General features: G+C 43.7%; 1 protein-coding gene across 3 annotated transcripts in view; it reads right to left on the reverse strand.

Annotated features, from left to right (window-relative positions):
• LOC115171115 (signal transducer and activator of transcription 5B) overlaps nucleotides 1–20,533 on the reverse strand; it is a 101,731-nt gene that overhangs the window by 30,236 nt on the left and 50,962 nt on the right. The gene's annotated exons all lie outside the window — the stretch shown is intronic.

The raw sequence follows: 20,533 nt of genomic DNA on the forward strand, positions 1-20,533 counted from the left end.
TAAGTTTATTTCGAATTTTTAAAGGAGGATGGGAGCTTACACATTAATTATGACAACTTCCGAAGGCCAGTCCTCCAACCTATCAGAGCTCTTGCAGCATGAACTGACATGTTGTCGACCCAATCAAAGGATCAGAGAAAGAAACGAGTACTGAAAGCATAAGATACAGCTAGCTAGCACTGCAGTGCATAAAATGTGGTGAGTAATTGACTCAAAGAGAGAGAGACAATAGTTGTGTACGGACCGATGCTGGCGATGAGAAGCAGGTACGGGGAGTTGAACATAAAATGAGGAACAGACAGGTAACAGTATAGGACCAGTGTCAGCACATGGGTAAACAAGGACTTATGACAATCAATGCAGGAGCAGAGAACAGAGTGGGGAACCAGACAGATATAAGGAAGGTAATGACAGAGATGATTGAGTCCAGGTGAGTCCAATAATCGTTGATGCGCGTGATGGGGCGAAGGGAGGTGTGTGTAATGATGATGGCAGGAGTGAACAATGCTGGGGAGAATGCGCGAGGGGAAGAGTGGGAGCAGGTGTGACAGTTGAGCAGTTTTGAACAAATACATTTCTTCCAAAATGTAAGAGAATCAAGAGAGAGATTTCATAATTTTTTTCCATTTTCAGTTTCACTTACTTAGCTAGCAAATGCAGCTAGCTAGTTTAACCTACTCAAACAGAGGGATGCTATGTTAGCTAGCTGGCTATGCCACTGGAACTCTTCCAAGTAAAGGTAAGCTTTTGGTTTTACTAATTTATTGTCACCAGGGCCCACCGGTGTAAGCGCTAAACTGCTTACTGACAGTGCACTGTAAAGTTACTGCATGATTGTAGAAAGTTTACTAACGCGTTAGTTCTATTAGCTATGTTGACTACGTTACTTTAGCTAATATGGTGACAACGATGTAGGCTGTGTGTAGCGGTTATGGTTCAGCTTGGAAAGGTTTTTTGGCCTGGTCACATACAGCTGATGTGTTGTGCATTGATGTCCAAAAGTGACAAAGGGAAAAAGTGAGAGGAGGAGAGCGCATAGATGCGAGAAGGAATACAACGTGGCTGTTCTGAACCGTGTTTACGCATGATCAGGGGTGTATTCATTCTGCCGATTCTGTTGAAAAACGTTTCTTAAACGGAACAAAACGGGGCTAAACATCCATGAATTATAATTTGCAACTGTTGGACTAATGATTACATCCTATATCAGCTAGATGCAGGAAAGAGTGTGCAAGGAGGTATTGAATGTGTCACTGTCTGTCCATGTGTCACAGTGTGTCACCTCAACATTTTCTCTCAACCTGTGTGCACCTACGTTGTAAACCTTCATTCATAGGCTAGGTTGTAGCAACCTCATGATGGGTAGGGAAAATTCAAGTATCATGTAGTAGCCTAAACCTATTGCTGTTACATTGAGCTGGGTGAATGGAATATGAATGACAGTCATCCAATATGCTGTAATAGAAATAAGGCCATGCTCGTGAGAAATAAAAATTGTCCTCCGTCATCTTAAACGACTCTGACCGCCACTGTCCCACACATGTTGTCTATCTTGTCAAACACGCTGAATTTATATGCCACCAACAACAGTTAGTAGGCTAATGGTTCATATCAAGCTGTCCAGCCCCACATATACCCAGAGACTACTGAGGGGTATGGGTTAGGAGGAGCCTGCTGAGGGGTATGGGTTAGGACGAGCCTGCTGAGGGGTATGGGTTAGGAGGAGCCCGCTGGGGGGTATGGGTTAGGAGGAGACTGCTGAGGGGTATGGGTTAGGGGGAGCCTGCTGAGGGGTATGGGTTAGGAGGAGCCTGCTGGGGGGTATGGGTTAGGAGGAGACTGCTGAGGGGTATGGGTTAGGAGGAGCCTGCTGAGGGGTATGGGTTAGGACGAGCCTGCTGAGGGGAATGGGTTAGGAGGAGCCCGCTGGGGGGTATGGGTTAGGAGGAGACTGCTGAGGGGTATGGGTTAGGGGGAGCCTGCTGAGGGGTATGGGTTAGGAGGAGCCTGCTGAGGGGTATGGGTTAGGAAGAGCCTGCTGAGGGGTATGGGTTAGGAGGAGCCTGCTGAGGGGTATGGGTTAGGAGGAGCCTGCTGGGGGGTATGGGTTAGGAGGAGCCTGCTGAGGGGTATGGGTTAGGAAGAGCCTGCTGAGGGGTATGGGTTAGGAAGAGCCTGCTGAGGGGTATGGGTTAGGAGGAGCCTGCTGAGGGGTATGGGTTAGGAGGAGCCTGCTGGGGGGTATGGGTTAGGAGGAGCCTGCTGAGGGGTATGGGTTAGGAGGAGCCTGCTGGGGGGTATGGGTTAGGAGGAGACTGCTGAGGGGTATGGGTTAGGAGGAGCCTGCTGAGGGGTATGGGTTAGGAAGAGCCTGCTGAGGGGTATGGGTTAGGAGGAGCCTGCTGAGGGGTATGGGTTAGGAGGAGCCTGCTGAGGGGTATGGGTTAGGAGGAGCCTGCTGAGGGGTATGGGTTAGGAGGAGCCTGCTGGGGGGTATGGGTTAGGAGGAGCCTGCTGAGGGGTATGGGTTAGGAGGAGCCTGCTGAGGGGTATGGGTTAGGAGGAGCCTGCTGAGGTGTTAGGGATAGGAGAAGAGGAGCACAGGGTCAGACCATGATTGATTAGGGAGACTCTTTCCTCCGGTTGGACCAGGAACAAGCAGAACATCAGGACACCACATGCTGTTGCTGTCCAGAGGCTCCAAACAAAACATTCACATATTATCTTGATTTCTGTCTGGATCTCCTTCCACCGTCTCACACTCTCCCTCAAGTCTCCCTCCTTGTTTCTGCTCTCTAACTCTTCCTCGCTCTCCCTACAAATGGCAGCATGATGATTTCATCAGTCGTCCTTCCACTATCCCCATCTCCCCCAAACAGACACACAACAACTGAGTCCAACAACATCCCAACCTAGTCTAGAATCAGTCAAGGTCCTGTGTTTAGTGCCTGGTGTACGTGGTGTTGGAGGAAGGCTTCAAACATACAGACAAACAGACATGTGACCACCATAACCTATACTGCCCCGTAACCTATTTCAGGCTCGCTGCACTGACTCAGGCCTGCTGTGCTCTGTTGTGCACGTACTGCAGCCGCACTGTGTCAGTCCACCATCTGTCAGTCCCACCACCTATCTAAGTACCTTTCCTTCTCCTGGCTCTCAGATCACAACACTACCCTGGCAGACAGTCTCATGACTCCAAATTAACAGGAAAAAATGGAGGAGAGAGTAAAAGAGAGCGAAGGACAGAAAGGGCAATAAATCAGCCAAATGGTCACTGAGGCGTGAAACAAGCTACATCCTGGTTCTTCACCTGTGACACATGACCCATGTGTCAGTCGGGGGTAAGACAGAGATCAGAAGTGACACCAAGGTAACCTACGTCGTTGGTCTGTTCAACACACACATACAGTATATACAACACCTATCATATATGAGCTCAAAACATTACATATGAATTAAGGATGTCAAATATACAGTGACTTTAAAATTCAACCCCCAGGCTTATGTACATTCACATTCTTTAGATTAAATTAACCAGTCCAGGAGCCATAAGTTAATAATGCTCAAATATGTACAAGACTGGAAGTCTTTCCATCAAGTTTAAAACCATTTCAGTGGCCTATCAAGACAGCCTGGTCTCAGAGCCATACGAAACATACTTAATGTATTTCGAAGTACCTCCAAGACGTATGATACCTACTAATGGTCTAGTTACAAAAGTAGGGAGGTTGGTCTGGGAGGATGGGTGGGCATAATCTGCAACCGTCAAGCAATCCAAAGGTTGCGTGTTCATGTCTCGTTGAACATGCCTAACCCCTATTCTAAACTTAACCCAATTCACCGAACCTGCTACATACATTCACCTAACCTTTGTCGTATTAGTTCTCCTAACCTTTTACGTAAATGATCTTAACCGTTGTCATTAGTTCCGCTAATCGCCAATGTAAATTCTCCCCGTAATTCTCCGTTGTTGTTATGGCGCAACAAGCCACCTGGTCTCAGAGAAAGAAGTATAATACTATACATCCTCGAAGATGTATAATAAATTGTGTCATCCAATTTGTATGCTATTGTAAGACGTACGATACTATATGTCCACTAATTCGAATGATATTGTATGACCGTGTCATGACGTTGCCCTCTCTCTGGGAACAGAGAACACAGTTGAACCCCCTCCCTCTGCACCAGGCCTTTTCTATGCACCATCCCCCGACCTCTATACTTCTGACACTGCTGTGGTGAGAGGGGTCGTAAAATTCTAAAGGAGAATGTCCTGCCGCATGGCCCAGTTTTGAGACAGAGAGGGGTTTCATAGAGAGACAAAGGAAATTCTTCCAACTCACAGAATTGGGGAACCGAACGACATTTATGTTCTGGAGAAGGTATAAAAGATCGGTGAAGAATCCAGCTACGAACTGGTCCGCTTGGTACAATTTTGTGATACTCATTAGAGACAATAGTGCCATATTACCATACTAAGGTTTATATAATAGCCTCAGCTATGGGACTTGCATCTAAATGGTTGTATACAATGATTTAAAAAGATTAAAGCTATTTGGAATATGTTGAGAGGCTATGTACTGATGTTAATGTGATAGAATTGTATTTCTGTTCAAAGCTTAACTCAGTCATCGGCACGCCCCCAGGGACACAGACAAGACCTGGCGTCATGAGACAGTTTTTCTGTCATTCCGAATAAAACCCACACCCAGGGTTACTTTCTTTAGACCAGGTCTCCACTCCATTACGAGTTGGCCAATAGGTTTGACCATGCATCCCTCTACTGAACTTTAACCATACCACATGGTTAAACTTTAGACTATCGATACCGACAGAATAATAACAAGTCTTTGATATTAATTAATAGTCTGCAGCTAGAAATTTGATATCATCGAACACGAAGACCGACGAAACATCCATCCTATAACAACATTAATGAATGTCGCTTTGAAAGATCCATTCTAACCGAGAGAGAGAGAGCGTGGACAAAAACTCTTCAACAGGACAAAAACTCCCCAACAAGGATCCCGACGACACACTGAGCGTAAATATATATTGATTGCAATTGTTCCCGAATGAGTGAGCGTTCATGTGCAAAGGATTAGCATATCAATTGTTAATATTTATCAACTCTGTAGGGTCTTCTCAGCTGACCCCCCCCTTGTTGGTTTAACAAGCCGCCATGCCGGTTTAGCCCACTAGGGCACATTACTCTACCAATTCTTTGTGACGATAATTACTGTTTGTATGTTTTCTGTGAATTACTTTGTTTAGTAAATAAATGATTTTAAGACAGTTGATGTATGGATGGATGACTTAGTAAAGACTGGATTCGTGCAGATACATCAATTTACGACGTCTGGAATGAGACTGACGCGAGGTAAAATACACCATTTAAACCAGAAGATAATCGGCCTATACTATAATATAATATAATATATATAATGTTATAATATAGGAAAGTTATATTAGGAAAATTATAACTTTGTAATCTGAATATTTTCCTTGGTGCCCCGATCTCCTAGTTGATTACAGTTAAACGATTAATCAGTTTAATCGCGTAATAATAATAACAGTGAGTTATTTTGATAAACATGTCTTCAGTTAATGGTGCCCAAAGACACGACAACCGCTATTACATTCATAATATAACCTAACATAACATATCATACTAAATGGAGTGTCACAGTTTTACATACAGAATAATGCGAATTGCCCTGAGACCATGTTGATCAAGAGCAACTATTAGCCTTTTACTGCAGTGGGCTAAATCAGGGTCACACAGTTTCTTGGTAGTCTGAAACAAATCTACTTTGAAAGAGAAGTATACACCTCACACACATGGTTATGGGCTTAAAAAGAAGACACTTGTACCATGTCAGATATAGAGTTGAAATGTATTAAACCTTGAGTTTACATCCCAAAAATACACATTAAATACATAACAGAAGACTGAAATATACCAAAACTGTTTGACATAGAAACACCCGTTTTTTTTCTCAATAATTCTTATTAATTAGGAAATTATGAAAAATATGAATAACATTCCAACCATGATTTGGTCATTTGACTGCAGGACGACAATAGGAAGCACTGGTTATGGAGGTGAAAGATAGCATGATGATGATACATCATAGGTCAACCCCGGTGAACTCACTAATGACCCGAAAGGACCTCCATCTAATCTCAAACTGTACAATATTATCCTCTGTTAGTCAAGAAAGTACATTACTGTCTGACAGAATGGACACATTGAGAGATATTACTGATATCAGACAATGTGTCCAGTTAGCAAAGGCTGACCAACCCAGATAGATATCTGCAGCACAGACACACTTCCACACCTACGCACACAAACAAACACACGCAGTAGCAGCCCTATGCTTTAGTCAAGTACAAGCTTCAGTTGTCTCATCTTTACCTTGGCCTTCCCTTCAAAGACATCCAGACCGCAGCCCTCGCGTTTCATCTTTATTACTTCTCCTAAAGATGAAAAAGACATTGGCTACTTCACCCAAATCATTCTCACGCACAGACACTCAGCCCAGTGCCATTGTGACTAGATTTATTATACACAGACCGCAATACAAATGGATGTGGTCTGTGAAAAAAAAGACACATATGTACAGAGACAAGCAAAGAAGACCAATTGCAATTACAGCAAAAACGCAATAATACATTCTCCACCCAGCTGGATGTGGTCCTTCACAACTAAGAGTACCGCCAGCCTTGGTTGGGTATGTGTGTTGGAATGTCAGTGTACTGTATGGTATAGCTGAGAGTAGGCACATCGAGAGTTACCTGTCATACTGTTAATTGTGTAAAACATGTCCAGGAACCAGACATTTGTACCTAAAGAAATACTTTGGATAGAAGCACTTAGGAGACTTGGTGGGGGAAGGAAGTGCCCCCAGGTCCATGTCTGTCTTACAGCTATTTGGCTTCCAGTTCCTATACGAGGAGATCATGTCCTTTCTGTTTGTGATATTCCGAGCTGTTCTCCAGTGATTGCTACAGAGGAAATCAATTCACTGTGAATTAGGAAGTCAAGGCAGCTGGATTAGAAAAAAATGATTTCCTGTTCAAACAGAGAATGAGAACGGAGAGTGTCAGTCAGTCAGGGAGCTGAAACATCTGCCCTTACTTTACTACTTTACCAAACAGATGCAGAGACAAGGTGTTACAATACTGGCCCTATTTACTGTAAATTTGCTGAGTGACCCCCCCCCCACTCATACAGAGGATTATCTTCATTCAGAAATAAATAGAACTCTGAGATAGTAAACTAAAAGACAGAGTGGCTGATGGTCCAGTTACTGCTCAACAAAGCATATCCTCTCTCTTGTTTTGACTCTAAATCTACAGCATTTCATTTCACTGATAAACCAGCACCTGGTAATTCTTGCTGCTATTTTTAAATGCTCACAGCCAGCCAGCCAGACTGAGCTTTAAAAAAAAATAATTGAATACAGAAAAAAAAGACGGCCAGGCTTCTCACTCAACTGCTGTGTCTCAGATGGGTCAAAGCGCCCCCGGGGAGAAGAGGGGGAAAAAGTCTCACTGAGTACAAGTGACCATCAGGAGTCAACAAAGGGCAGAAAACATCATCTGTATTTGACAAACACCGGGATTCCACATTTTTCATTTTCTTTGATGGCAGACACTGTGTGTGTTGAATCCTGTCAGTAAGAAAAGGAGAGGAAAGCACACAGTGTGAAGCATCAACCATCACTCTCCCGAGCTCAGTCTCAGTGACTCCACTGGAACCACTATGTCCCTCTGGTTTGTTGTGTATGGCCCACCACCACCACCACCACAGGTGATAGGCCAACTCACTGTGGTTCTATCATCCTCTACAGTCTACAGTAGTGTGTTACTGTGCCCGTCGACAACCCTGTAGTGACAGGATTATTAACAGAGAGAGTGTAGGCTACAGTTAAGAGTCAGTCCTTAACCCTGAGGGGTCGCTTTACTCCACTCTCTCCACTGGACTGTGTGTGTGTGTGTGTGTGTTGTGTGTGTTGTGTGTTGTGTGTGTTGTGTGTTTAACTATACTTGCGGGGACCAGAAGTCCCCACAAGAATAGTAAATGAACAAAAATTTGACCAACTGGGGACATTTTGTTGGTTCCCACAAGGTCAAACGCTATTTCTATGGGGTTTAGGGTTAGAATTAGAATTAGTGTTAGGTTTAGGGTTAGTTTTAGGGTTAGGAGCTAGGGTTAAGGTTAGGTTTTGGGGTTAGGGTACGGTTAGGTTTAGGGAAAATACGATTTTGAATGGGACTGAAATGTGTGTCCCCACAAGGTTAGTTTGTCTCTCTGTGTGTGTCTCTCCAAATTGCAACTCCAGGATGTCTAGCAAGATCTCCAGTAAATCTATAAATATCTCAAATCATGTTACACATTGTATAGAATGAAAATGAAAGCAAGGGTTGGGGCTCTTTTTGCAAGAAGTCTGTCACCCACTCTTTCCTCTTAGGAGAAATGGCATTTCATTTACACGAGAACTTCCTGTTAGGAACTTAAATGGCAAACTGCTACACCACCCATCACCACCACCCATGTGAAACTCACAGCTTGTTAGTTCGTGATGACACCAACTACCCAACTAAACAACACACAAATCAACCAAGTGACTCATGTGACTGCAAATAGAAGCACATTTACTCTACTACAGAAAGCAGAAGACATATCAATGATTTACCTCAAATATCCAGGTTCTCCAACCTAAATCAACCCTACTACAGTACAACAATAATTCAAACGACAACTTCTTCATTAGCATATTTAAAATGCTAACTGATTGCAGTATTACTTTTAAGTCAGATGCATGACACTGATATATATGGTTATAAAAAGACAGGGGAAATGCCTGTGACAACTCAGTGCAGTGGCACAAAGGCCAGGTATAGAGCGATAATAGGGGGAACTCCTACTGATAAATGGTATACAGATATGGGATCTTAATTTGACCAGTGTCTCACTGCAGGAAAATAATCCTGCAGCAACAGCAAATGTAAACTATTGTGTGGATTATAAATAATGGAATTTTTTGTAGGGGCTGATACATTTCAGTTAGGGCAAATCAAGTCTAATTTTAAAGTGGGAATTACAAACTTTAGAAGCCTTTTTAAACCTTGAATACACTACAAATTCGCATTAAAATGTCCTATAACAACAGGGTGATCAAATGAACATCCTACAGCTGTAGGGACTTGCTGTTCTTGTTGACTGACTGTCTGGACTGACTGCACACACTACACAGCCTGGAAGGCTGTTAGGCAAATCTTCATGAACATCAAACAAGCTGTAGGACTGCCCTCCCTGCCTGCCTCAGACAGTAGCCTCTGCACTGCGGCTGGCTGTGTCAACCCCTCCCCCCCCCCCCCCCCCCCCCCCCCCCCCCCCCCTCTCTCTCTCTCTCTCTCTCCCCATTCACTTCTCTCTCTTCTCCCTCTGTCTTTCTCACCTCGTCCACTCCCCACCACTCTTTCTCCTCCCCCTCTCAATTCAATTCAAAGGGCTTTATTGGCATGAGAATCATATGTTTACATTGCCAAAGCAAGTAAAATAGATAATAAACAAAAGTGAAATAAACAATAGAAAATTAACAGTGAACATTACACTCCAAAGGAATAGAGACATTTCAAATGTCATATTATGGCTATGTACCATGTTGTAAACGATGTGAAAATAGTAAAAGTACAAAAGGGAAAATAAATAAATATAAATATGGATTGTATTTACAATGGTGCTTGTTCTTCACTGCTTGCCCTTTTCTTGTGGCAACAGTTCACAAATCTTGCTGCTGTGATGTCACACTAGTATTTCACCTAATAGATATGAGTTTATCAAAATTGGATTTGTTTTCAAATTCTTTGTGGGTCTGTGTAATCTCTCTCTCTCCCTTACTCTCTCTCCCCCCTCCACTCTCTCTCTCAGCAAATTTCACGGCACCATGACTGGCTCTGTGCATAATCACACTGTCCCCCTGCCAAGGTTTATAAATAACCTCTGAAGTAACAGCTGAGTGTAAAATGAAGCACTTAACCTACATCCAGCATGTCCAACCCACAACGCGGCATCTGTCTCTCTCCACCTACCCAACCCAACCCCCAGACGGATCCAGACTAAGAGGGGGGAGAACTGCAGTCCAAAGGGCACATTTTGAAACAGACGCAGCAGTTCGAGGCGAGTCTGTGATAGCCAGGACGCAGAGGAATGGGATTGGGGGGGTAGCTTCATGATTTAGAGGTGGGGTGTTAAGGGAGGGTCCCAAACGGATTTAGGCAACTGGGAAACCTTGGACCGTCAAGAGAGTCCAATGGTTAGGATATAACACCGTAGAAATGTTGTGTTGACCTCCACTGAAACCCCTCACATCATGACATCACAGCAGACCACTCGGTCTAGTAGAGTCCTGCCTGGCTGGCTGCAAACATTAGGCATGGACAAAGTGCAGCTCGCTTGTTAACAAATCAACTTGCCAGTAGATAGGAAGCAAAACACAGAATGTGAAACTCCCAGTAAAGACCAGACCAGCGAGGATGGATTCCAACCAAGGTCATCCAGCGGAGTGGACAGAGAGACTAGCCTCCAAAGAGACTGTGAACAGGCTCATGTCAGGGACACCGCATTGGACTTTACGGGTTGAATTATGCTAGCTACAGTAGACGTTCCGATTATCATCTCTGCTGTACCCCAGAGGACAACACATGACTGGGTCTGTGAGGTGTCGAGAGGGAAAGAGGAGGGCGGCGTCAGGAGATAGGGACAAAAGAAGCCCTTTGTGCCTCCCAGTTCCAGCCCAGAAGGGATGACACTACAGTAATGACAGGAATACCATCCTTCCATCAACCCAACCCTCCTCCCACCACCATATTTACTGTATACAGTAGACTCAACATGACTCATCAGTTCACTACCAAGGTCATGTAGGCTATACAGTTGAAGTCAGAAGTTTACATACACTTAGTTTGGAGTCATTAAAACTCGTTTTTCAACCACTCCACAAATGTCTTGTTAACAAACTATAGTTTTGGCAAGTCGGGTAGGACATCTACTTTGTGCATGACACAAGTAATTGTTCCAACAATTGTTTACAGACAGATTATTTCACTTATAATTCACTGTATCACAATTCCAGTGGGTCAGAGGTTTACATACACTAAGTTGACTGTGCCTTTAAACAGCTTGGAAAATTCCAGAAATTGATGTCATGGCTTTAGAAGCCTCTGATAGACTAATTGACATCATTTGAGTCAATTGGAGGTGTACCTGTGGATGTATTTCAAGGTCTACCTTCACACTCAGTGCCTCTTTGCTTGATATCATGGGAAAATCAAAAGAAATCAGCAAAAAATTGTAGACCTCCACAAGTCTGGTTCATCCTTTGGAGCAATTTCCAAACGCCTGAAGGTACCATCTGTACAAACAATAGTACGCAAGTATAAACACCATGGGACCATGCAGCCATCATACCGCTCAGGAAGGAGACGCGTTCTGTCTCCTAGAGATGAACGTACTTTGGTGCAAAAAGTGCAAATCAATCCCAGAACAACAGCAAAGGACCTTGTGGAGATGCTGGAGGAAACCGGTACAAAAGTATCTATATCCACAGTAAAACGAGTCCTATATTGACATAACCTGAAATGCTGCTCAGCAAGGAAGAAGCCACTGCTCCAAAACCGCCAGAAAAAAGCGGTTTGCAACTGCACATGGGGACAAAGATCGTACTTTTTGGATAAATGTCCTCTTGTCTGATGAAACAAAAAAGAACAGTTTGGCCATAATGACCATCGTTATGTTTGGAGGAAAAAGGGGGACGCTTGCAAGGTGAAGAACACCATCCCAATCGTGAAGCACGGGGGTGGCAGCATCATGTTGTGGGCGTGCTTTGCTGCAGGAGGGACTGGTGCACTTCACAAAATAGATGGCATCATGAGGCAGGAAAATTATGTGGATATATTGAAGCAACATCTCAAGACATCAGTCAGGAAGTTAAAGCTTGGTCGCAAATGGGTCTTCCAAATGGACAATGACCCCAAGCATTCTTCCAAAGTTGTGGCAAAATGGCTTAAGGACAACAAAGTCAAGATATTGGAGTGGCCATCACAAAGCCCTGACCTCAATCCTATAGAACATTTGTGGGCAGAACTGAAAAAGCGTGTGCGAGCAAGGAGGCCTACAAACCTGACTCAGTTACACCAGCTCTGTCAGGAGTAATGGGCCAAAATTCACCCAACTTATTGTGGGAAGCTTGTGGAAGGCTACCTGAGACGTTTGACCCAAGTTAAACAATTTAAAGGCAATGCTACCAAATACTAATTGAGTGTATGTAAACTTCTGACCCACTGGGAATGTGACGAAAGAAATAAAAGCTGAAATAAATAATTCTCTCTAGTATTATTCTGACATTTCACATTCTTAAAATAAAGTGGTGATCCTAACTGACCTGAAACAGGGAATTTTTACTAGGATTAAATGTCAGGAATTGTGAAAAACAGAGTTTAAATGTATTTGGCTAAGGTGAATGTAAACTTCCGACTTCAACTGTACATTAGGTGGGCTGTGGTGCTGGGTGTTTGGGCATAATGTGTGTGTGTGGGGGCGTGTGTGTGTCTGCTAGCGCGTGTGTGTTAACACATGCTCATCCCTGCATGTGTACATTTGCTTCCGGCTGTAGGTTGGGTAGATTTAGAACGATTTACTGATCATGTTTAATTAATAATAAGGGCAGAAAAATCCCCCATGGGAGTCCAACATGTAGCAGGACATCACATCATGGTCTAGTCTCTCTGCCCTGTGGTTTATGCCTCCTCTCCCAGCAGCACCACTGTCTGCCTGTCTGCCAGTTCCTGTCTGTTTTTCACAGCCATGCTGCACAGCAGGACCCTCCACTAACACATCCACATAACAAAGCCTAAGGGTAGCAACATTACTGTTGCTGCCATGCTATGTTGTTGTCTTAGGCCTCTCTTTATGTAGTTTTGTGGAGTCTCTCTTGTCGTGATGTGTGTTTTGTCCTATATATTTGTTTTGTATTTTTAATCCCAGCCCCCGTCCCCCCAGGAGGCCGTTTGCATTTTGGTAGGCCATCATTGTAAATAAGAATTTGTTCTTAACTGACTTGCCTAGTTAAATAAAAAAAATAAAACAGTTGAGTGGAGCGCGGCTACTGTATAATGTTTACATTTAAAAAATGTATTGGTTTGTTTGTGTGTGCGTGCAAGTCTGCGTGTGTGGGTATGTCTATGTCTACAGACAGTGGAACTAAGGCTATGTTGGCACAGTCTGTCTACAGAGGACATTGGTCTAAATGAGCATGGCTAAAAGGGTCATCGTGGTCACATGTTTGGCATTAACTTAATGACAAACTTGTGACCTCCATGCAGGCCCAGGGCTGGGCTGGCTCCTCTTGAAGAACAGAGTGGTAGGGTGGTTACGAGACACACAAACACACACACAAAGCTTAATTCATACTGAACATAACAACAGCTCTTCATAGAGAGGTTGATGTAACCATCAAAGCATTTGTCACCGTCTGATGGGAGATGGGATACTGAGGGGTACTGAGTGAAGCAGGAGAGAGGGCAGTGCTCTGTAAAGAGGGGCAGCCACATGTTGACACGCTAATGAATCGCATAACGAAGCGTATTCAACAGGGGAGGTTCCAATGCATGTCTCTGGGCCCTTACGGCCGGGGCCTGATGGAATCATTACGCTGCTCGGAGCAGGAACAATGGAGGGACACAGAGGGCTTTGATCATGGGACCGACCCAAGGGAGATGGATGGGGAGCGTGTCTCAGAGGACCCCTCGTGAACCGCCCTGGGGAGGGACGAGTGTAGAGAGGAACGAATATAACGGATTGTAGGATGACTGTTTAATGCATCCCCACTTCTCCAAACTTTATAACATTCTGAGATGGAAAGGGGAACTAAGGAAGAAAACCTGTTCTAAAAGGCAGTGTAACTGTGGTAACTAACTCAGAAGGTGAGTGCTCTGCACATGGTTCGACTGACTCCCACTACCACTTAGCCTCCATTGATCAGGTGCGTCACACACACACGTTGCTAAGGAGAAGTCGGCCAAGTGAACCTGTTGCACTTTGCTGGCGAACACACGCTGCCAGATTGAAAGGCCCAATGCTACCTACTGAGAGGAAGCAAGAGAAAAGACATGAGGGATGTCATTGCTATCTATCCAGCTGTAGAATACTAATACGCCTGCAGTCAATAGCAGAACATCTGCCCTCTGTTAGGCACTACCAGTGTCAATGGCAGCAGCAGTACACAAGCACACACACACACACACACAGTCTTGACCCATGGACCGATCCCATTGTATTGTTGTAAAATGGGGAAGATGATCCCCCCCACGGTGCTAGTCAGTACAGCCTTGGTGTTGAGAACACAATGACCTGCTAGCTGTGATTATAGGGCGCAGAGAAAGGAGGAAAGACACAGACATTACACACACTCACACACACATTTTCACACAGCAGCCAGAGACTCAAAATGTGTGGTATTATTTGGATCCTGAGAACCAGGTAGGCCAGACAACACTCTGCCTCTTTCTTCACCCACACCCCCTTTTTACATCCCTTCAGTGGGATACAGAGAGAAGAGGGTGTCTTGGCTGTTTGAACAAAAGGAAGAGCGCACATACAAAAGAAACACACGCCCTAAATGCCCACCATACTGTATGTCAATATTCATGACAGTCAAAATGAGACACTGTGAAATGCTCATGGGTGTTACTTGTGTATGTGAAAATGCCTGCTATCTATTGTAGACTGACAGTCCTGTAGACTGACAGTCCATCTCGCTCCGTCTGAGAGTCTAGCAGTAATAAAGACCTCCTGTCTGGTTCTATAGGGAAAGGGGGGGAGACCTAGTCAGTTGTACAACTGAACTCATTCAACTGAAATGTGTCTTCCACATTTAACACAACCTGGGACTACTGAGTGGTGGGAAATGCCTGGGCTTTGCTCTATCTGGGAAATTGAGCTCCTTCTTCACAAGTTGGGCATTGTGGCTAAACCCAAAGACCAACCCGCACGGCGTGGAATAGAGAAATGTCAATCTGAGAAAAAGGAGGTTGCATCTCAACCTCAGCACACATTCTTGACAAACCAACTGTTTGTTTCTGGGTCTACATTCGCTACTGTCCTAGAAATAGAAATAAACAGCTAAACCTGGCCTACCATCCCAACCAGAAGTGAAGCCAGAACCCGACATAGCTCATTGGCAGCACTTCTATTTAAAAACCAAAGAACCTATTTCTATACTGTAACTGTAGCGGGCGTGACGGCAGCAGCACGCATACATGGCAATTGAAAGGCATTCTCTGACTACACAGATCCATGGACAGCCTCAAACTACGCATCTAGACGCAACACAGAGGCCTCAGCTCTCTAAAGGAATATAAGTGTGTGGTGTTTGTGTGTACTTCTCCACCTCTTATAGAGCACCAGAGGCTGGAAAGCTGTTACTTCCATGTCAGTGGCTGGAACATTAGGAGACTGCAGAGTGATGGAAGGGGAGGGCAGGGCAACAAGTAGAAAGCAGAATCAATCAAAGCACACAGCTCCCAGCTCTCAGCCTGCAAGGGAAAAGACCTGTGGCCACATATTAGTGATCAAACCCAGTCTGCCATTGACAACTGCTCAATGCAGTCATGCTGATGTGGTTACCTACTTAGGCTTCATTTACACAGGCAGCCCAATTCAGATATGTTGCCCAATTATTAGCAAAAGAGCTGATCTGATTGATTAAAAGACCAATTAGTGGGAAAATATCAGAATTGGGCTGCCTGTGTAAACGCAGCCATAATGGCAAGAATAATTCATAATTGTGGATTGTCTGTGAATGCCCACTACATGCAAGAACACAACACGGCATAAGGGATAGTCATACACAGCTGTCGTGATAAATGTTGCTTCTGCAAGACTATGTTCTAGAACAGGTATTCCCAAACTGGGTACATGTACCCCTAGGGGTACGCTCAATGTCGTCTGGGGTACGCCAAATAAAACTGTGATTCACATTTTAAAAAATTCTATATTTAATTTTTTCACATTTTCAAACAGTCGATTCATATTTTCCAACGGAGCTAGACATTTGGGTGAGGTTTTTTCCTTGCCTGAGTTTCCTCGTTTCACTGGCAATAATAAAATCAAACCCTCGAGTGTTCAGCGAAAAAACAACACAATGTCAAATTGTCACGGTTGTTATAAGGAGCGGACCAAGATGCAGCGTTTTCGTAGTTCCACATATTTATTAAAAGTGAAACTGGATGCAATACACTAATAACTTGAAAATATGACGACGCAGAGAGGACAACACACTACTCAAAAGACAATAACCCACAAACAACAATGAGAAACACCCCTACTAAATATGACCTCCAATTAGAGGCAACGAGGACCAGCTGCCTCCAATTGAAGGTCAACCCAATAAACCCCAACCTAAAAATAGACAAACTAGAACTACAACATAGAAATAGAAAACATAGAACAAACACAAAAACACCGCCTGTCACGTCCTGACCACTCTACCATAGAAAATAACAACTTATATTGGTCAGGACGTGACACAAATACAGGTAGCCTAGACAAATAACTAACATCTAATCACATTAACTGTTACTCTCTCGCGGGGAATTCCACTAACGGTCCGTATGTAGCCAAACGTAGCTGTTGCTCATTCAGTTTGCTCGAAAATTGACAAATGGTTAAAAAAAAGTAGAAACACATACCATAGGAACACATAGCAGCTCTCCTGGTAGTACTGCTACTACCAGCAGTACTGCACCTGTCGACGACACAAGTTGATCTGCTTCCACGAGCACATCCAATGCTAGCATCAGTAATTCTACATTTGTTGTTAGCTCAGCTAACATGGACACTGACAGTTGTGAATCGGATTCAGCCGAAGAGCTGGAAAATGTCCGTTACGTTTACGGGGGGTCAATTAAGGAAGACATCCTCTTCTGCAAACCACTGGAAACCAGGACAACAGGAGAGGATATTTTTAAAGTACTGGACAGCTTTGTGACATCAAATGGACTTTGGTGGTCAAGATGTGTTGGTATCTGTACAGATGGCGCAAAAGCCATGACAGGGAGACATAGTGGAGTGAACGCGCGTGCAAGCAGTTGCTCCCGACTCCACTTGGGTACACTGCAGCATCCACCGAGAGGCTCTTGCTGCCAAGGGAATGCCTGACAGCTTGAAAGACGTTTTGGACACTACAGTGAAAATGGTTAACTTTGTTAAAGCAAGGACCCTTAACTCTCGTGTATTTTCTGCACTATGCAATGATATGTGTAGCGACCATGTAACGCTTTTACAACATACAGAAGTGAGCTGGTTATCAAGTGGCAAAGTATTGATACGTTTTTTGAATTGAGAGACGAGCTTAAAGTTCTTTACTGACCATAGTTTTCACTTGTCTGACCGCTTGCATGATGACGAGTTTCTCACACGACTGGCCTATCTGGGTGATGCTTTTTCTCGCCTGAATGATCTGAATCTAGGATTACAGGGACTCTCTGCAACTGTATTCAATGTGCGGGACAAAATTGAGGCTATGATTAAGAAGTTGGAGCCCTCTGTGTGCATTAACAAGGACAACACACAGGTCTTTCCATCATTGTATGATTTTATGCGTGCAAATGAACTCAAGCTTACGGACAATGTAAAATGTGATATATGGAAGCACCTGAATGAGTTGGGTGCGCAATTACGCAGGTACTTTACCGAAACGGATGACACAAACAACTGGATTCGTTATCCCTTTTCATGCCCTGCCTCCAGTCCATTTACCGATATCTGAACAAGAGAGCCTCATCGAAATTGCAACAAGTGGTTCTGTGAAAATTTAATCAGAAGCCACTGCCAGATTTCTGGATTGGGCTGCACTCAGAGTATCCTGCCTTGGCATATCGTGCTGTTAAGACACATGTCCTTTGCAACCACGTACCTATGTGAGAGTGGATTCTCGGCCCCCACTAGCATGAAAACTAAATATAAGCACAGACTGTGTGTGGAAAATGATTTAAGACTGAGACTCTCTCCAATACAACCCAACATTGCAGAGTTATGTGCATCCTTTCAAGCACACCCTTCTCATTAACCTGTGGTGAGATATTTACAATTTTCAATTAACAAATAAGGTTTTATATGTAAGATGGTTAAATAAAGAGCAAAATTATTGATTACTTTTATTTGTGCCCTGGTCCTATAAGAGCCCTTTGTCACTTCCACGAGCTGGGTTGTGACAAACTCACACTCATTCTTATGTTTAAGAAATGTATCGTATAGTGTGTGTGTGTGTGTGTGCTGGAGGTTGAATTTTTGAAGGGGTACAGGACTATAAAAAGTTTGGAAACCACTGTTCTAGAAGAATATTGCACCATAAACATGTCGTTACCGTAGCTCTGCGGCTATGTCCAATGAATGGTGCTTTAGTTCACAGTGAGCAGACCAGATATTTCTGCTGAGTCTTCGCAGCACAGGAGCCATAGTTCACTGGTGATGACACAGAGAGAACGTGGCTGGCCTTTTGCAACGCTGTGGAGGAGTAGGTCAAGTATTTAAAGGGAAGGGAAGAGTGGAAAAGTAGAGGGAGGGAGGGAGGGTTGGATGGAGGGGGTTAGCTTGAAAAGCATGCTGGAGAAGCATGTGACATCGAGGATCCGCCAATGAGAGCCAAGGTAGTGCAGCTAGGTCAAAAAGAACCAGGCCGGGCAAAGACCAAATGTCTGCAGAGTGAAGTGTAGTTTTATAACAATCGTTTAATGGAGTACACTCCCAGTCTCATTAATGGAGGACAGGAGTTTTTCAAGAGTTTGTATCAATAGTTAGTTCATGTCACGTAGTCAGGAAAGACACCTGACCTTAGTGAATACAGCAGACTTACTGGGATAGCGAGTGTTTGCAATGTATAACCACATTACATCTTATGTCACCGCTGGTTATGTCTGTTCATTTGTCCCTCTTTGGAACCCATTAAAGGAAGTGTCCAAGTAGACACTAGAGACTTCAGGTGAGTCATAGTGGCTTCCTCTTTCTCTGAAATAGGCTAGGCCAAATTCCTGTTACTCTCACCATTTTGTGGGGAAGAACTTTGGATCAGGCAGACTGATGTTTACTGGGATACGTCTTGTTCTGGAAGCAGAACTAAGTGATTTCCACTAGATGGGCCAGCCGCAAAGTCAAAATAGGCTATATTGCAAAAACCATGAAAACAAATATTTGCTTTTTGGTCGTAGCCCTTTACACTCGTACCCGTATACGCGTTGAAAATAGATTTGGTCACCGATAAGCACCTAAATTGGAACACAGTAGCTGTACAGTAACCTGCTATAAATGACATCAGAGCTCAGGCTCTAAGCTTCACAGTGCTGTGAGGGTTTTGACTGACAGCCGTGCTGAACTTGAGCACCGTGCGTGACAAGAAGTCGCCCCAATCCCTCCTGCTAATTGGACAACTTTTGCAATTGTTTTGGTTGTCTGAGTGAAGGAAGGGCTGTAAATTAAGAGAACTATGTATTTTGAAAGATGAGAAGTTGAGGATTATAATAAATACCGCTTTGATGTCATACAAGCCAAACACCCATGAGTCCAAATGTGTACTTCACATTTCCATATCATAAAACTCATGTCATATACAGTGTCAACGTTTATGATCACTATGTTTGATGAACAGTCACAAGATGACTATGTTTGTCCATTGTGAAGAAAATTTGCCACGGAACACACAGCTGAATGCACGCATGACTCCTTTCTATACGCACAAAATTACAATCCGTTTCCCTGTATTGCATTGTGAAAGCCTAGCACTGTAAGATCATATTCTATAACTTAGCTAGTCATGTTGGCAATAGAACAAGCGTTCAAATGATGCCCACCTGACTCGTTTTAAGATTGCGTAAACACCAACAGTAATTGTGTGATCGCGGGGATGCAGGGTTGTGTTCCAAACAAAACGACTACAAGTGTACTCTAGTTCCTCAATGGTACAGCTAGGAGAGCTCAAAAAACACCTTTATAGTTGAAGACTCTTGAGTCATAAAGTGTATTGAAATTACTTAGGAACTGTGTACACTTTGGAGAGGTGTTTGGGCACTTGGAGACTCCAGTTAGTCCTCTCACTCAAACCCATGTTCTTTTTATGTCTTATGTTTCACTTACCCCACATTTTCCAGGAAATTATTTTCTTATCATGTTCCTGAATGTATGCAGTGTATTTTCAGATTTCGTTATCAACAAATGCAGGGAGAAAAGAACAGTAAATGTAATATGCTAAATAAATTAACAGTGTAATGTTTGGAATCAGTCTTGTCAGGTGAACTGTTGTCTTCTTTGGTCAAATAATTTCCCCATAATCGCCAAACTGTTCCCTTCCAATTGCTACCATGCTTATTCATTTAATTTAAATGTAGCCCTATCCATATAGGTCAACTCCCACGAGTGTAAAGGGTTAAGGTCAGGGTTAGGCATTAGGGTTAGCAGTGCGGTTAA

The sequence above is a fragment of the Salmo trutta genome, chromosome 32 (genome assembly GCF_901001165.1).
Source record: "Salmo trutta chromosome 32, fSalTru1.1, whole genome shotgun sequence".
Classification (NCBI taxonomy): Eukaryota; Metazoa; Chordata; class Actinopteri; order Salmoniformes; family Salmonidae; genus Salmo; species Salmo trutta.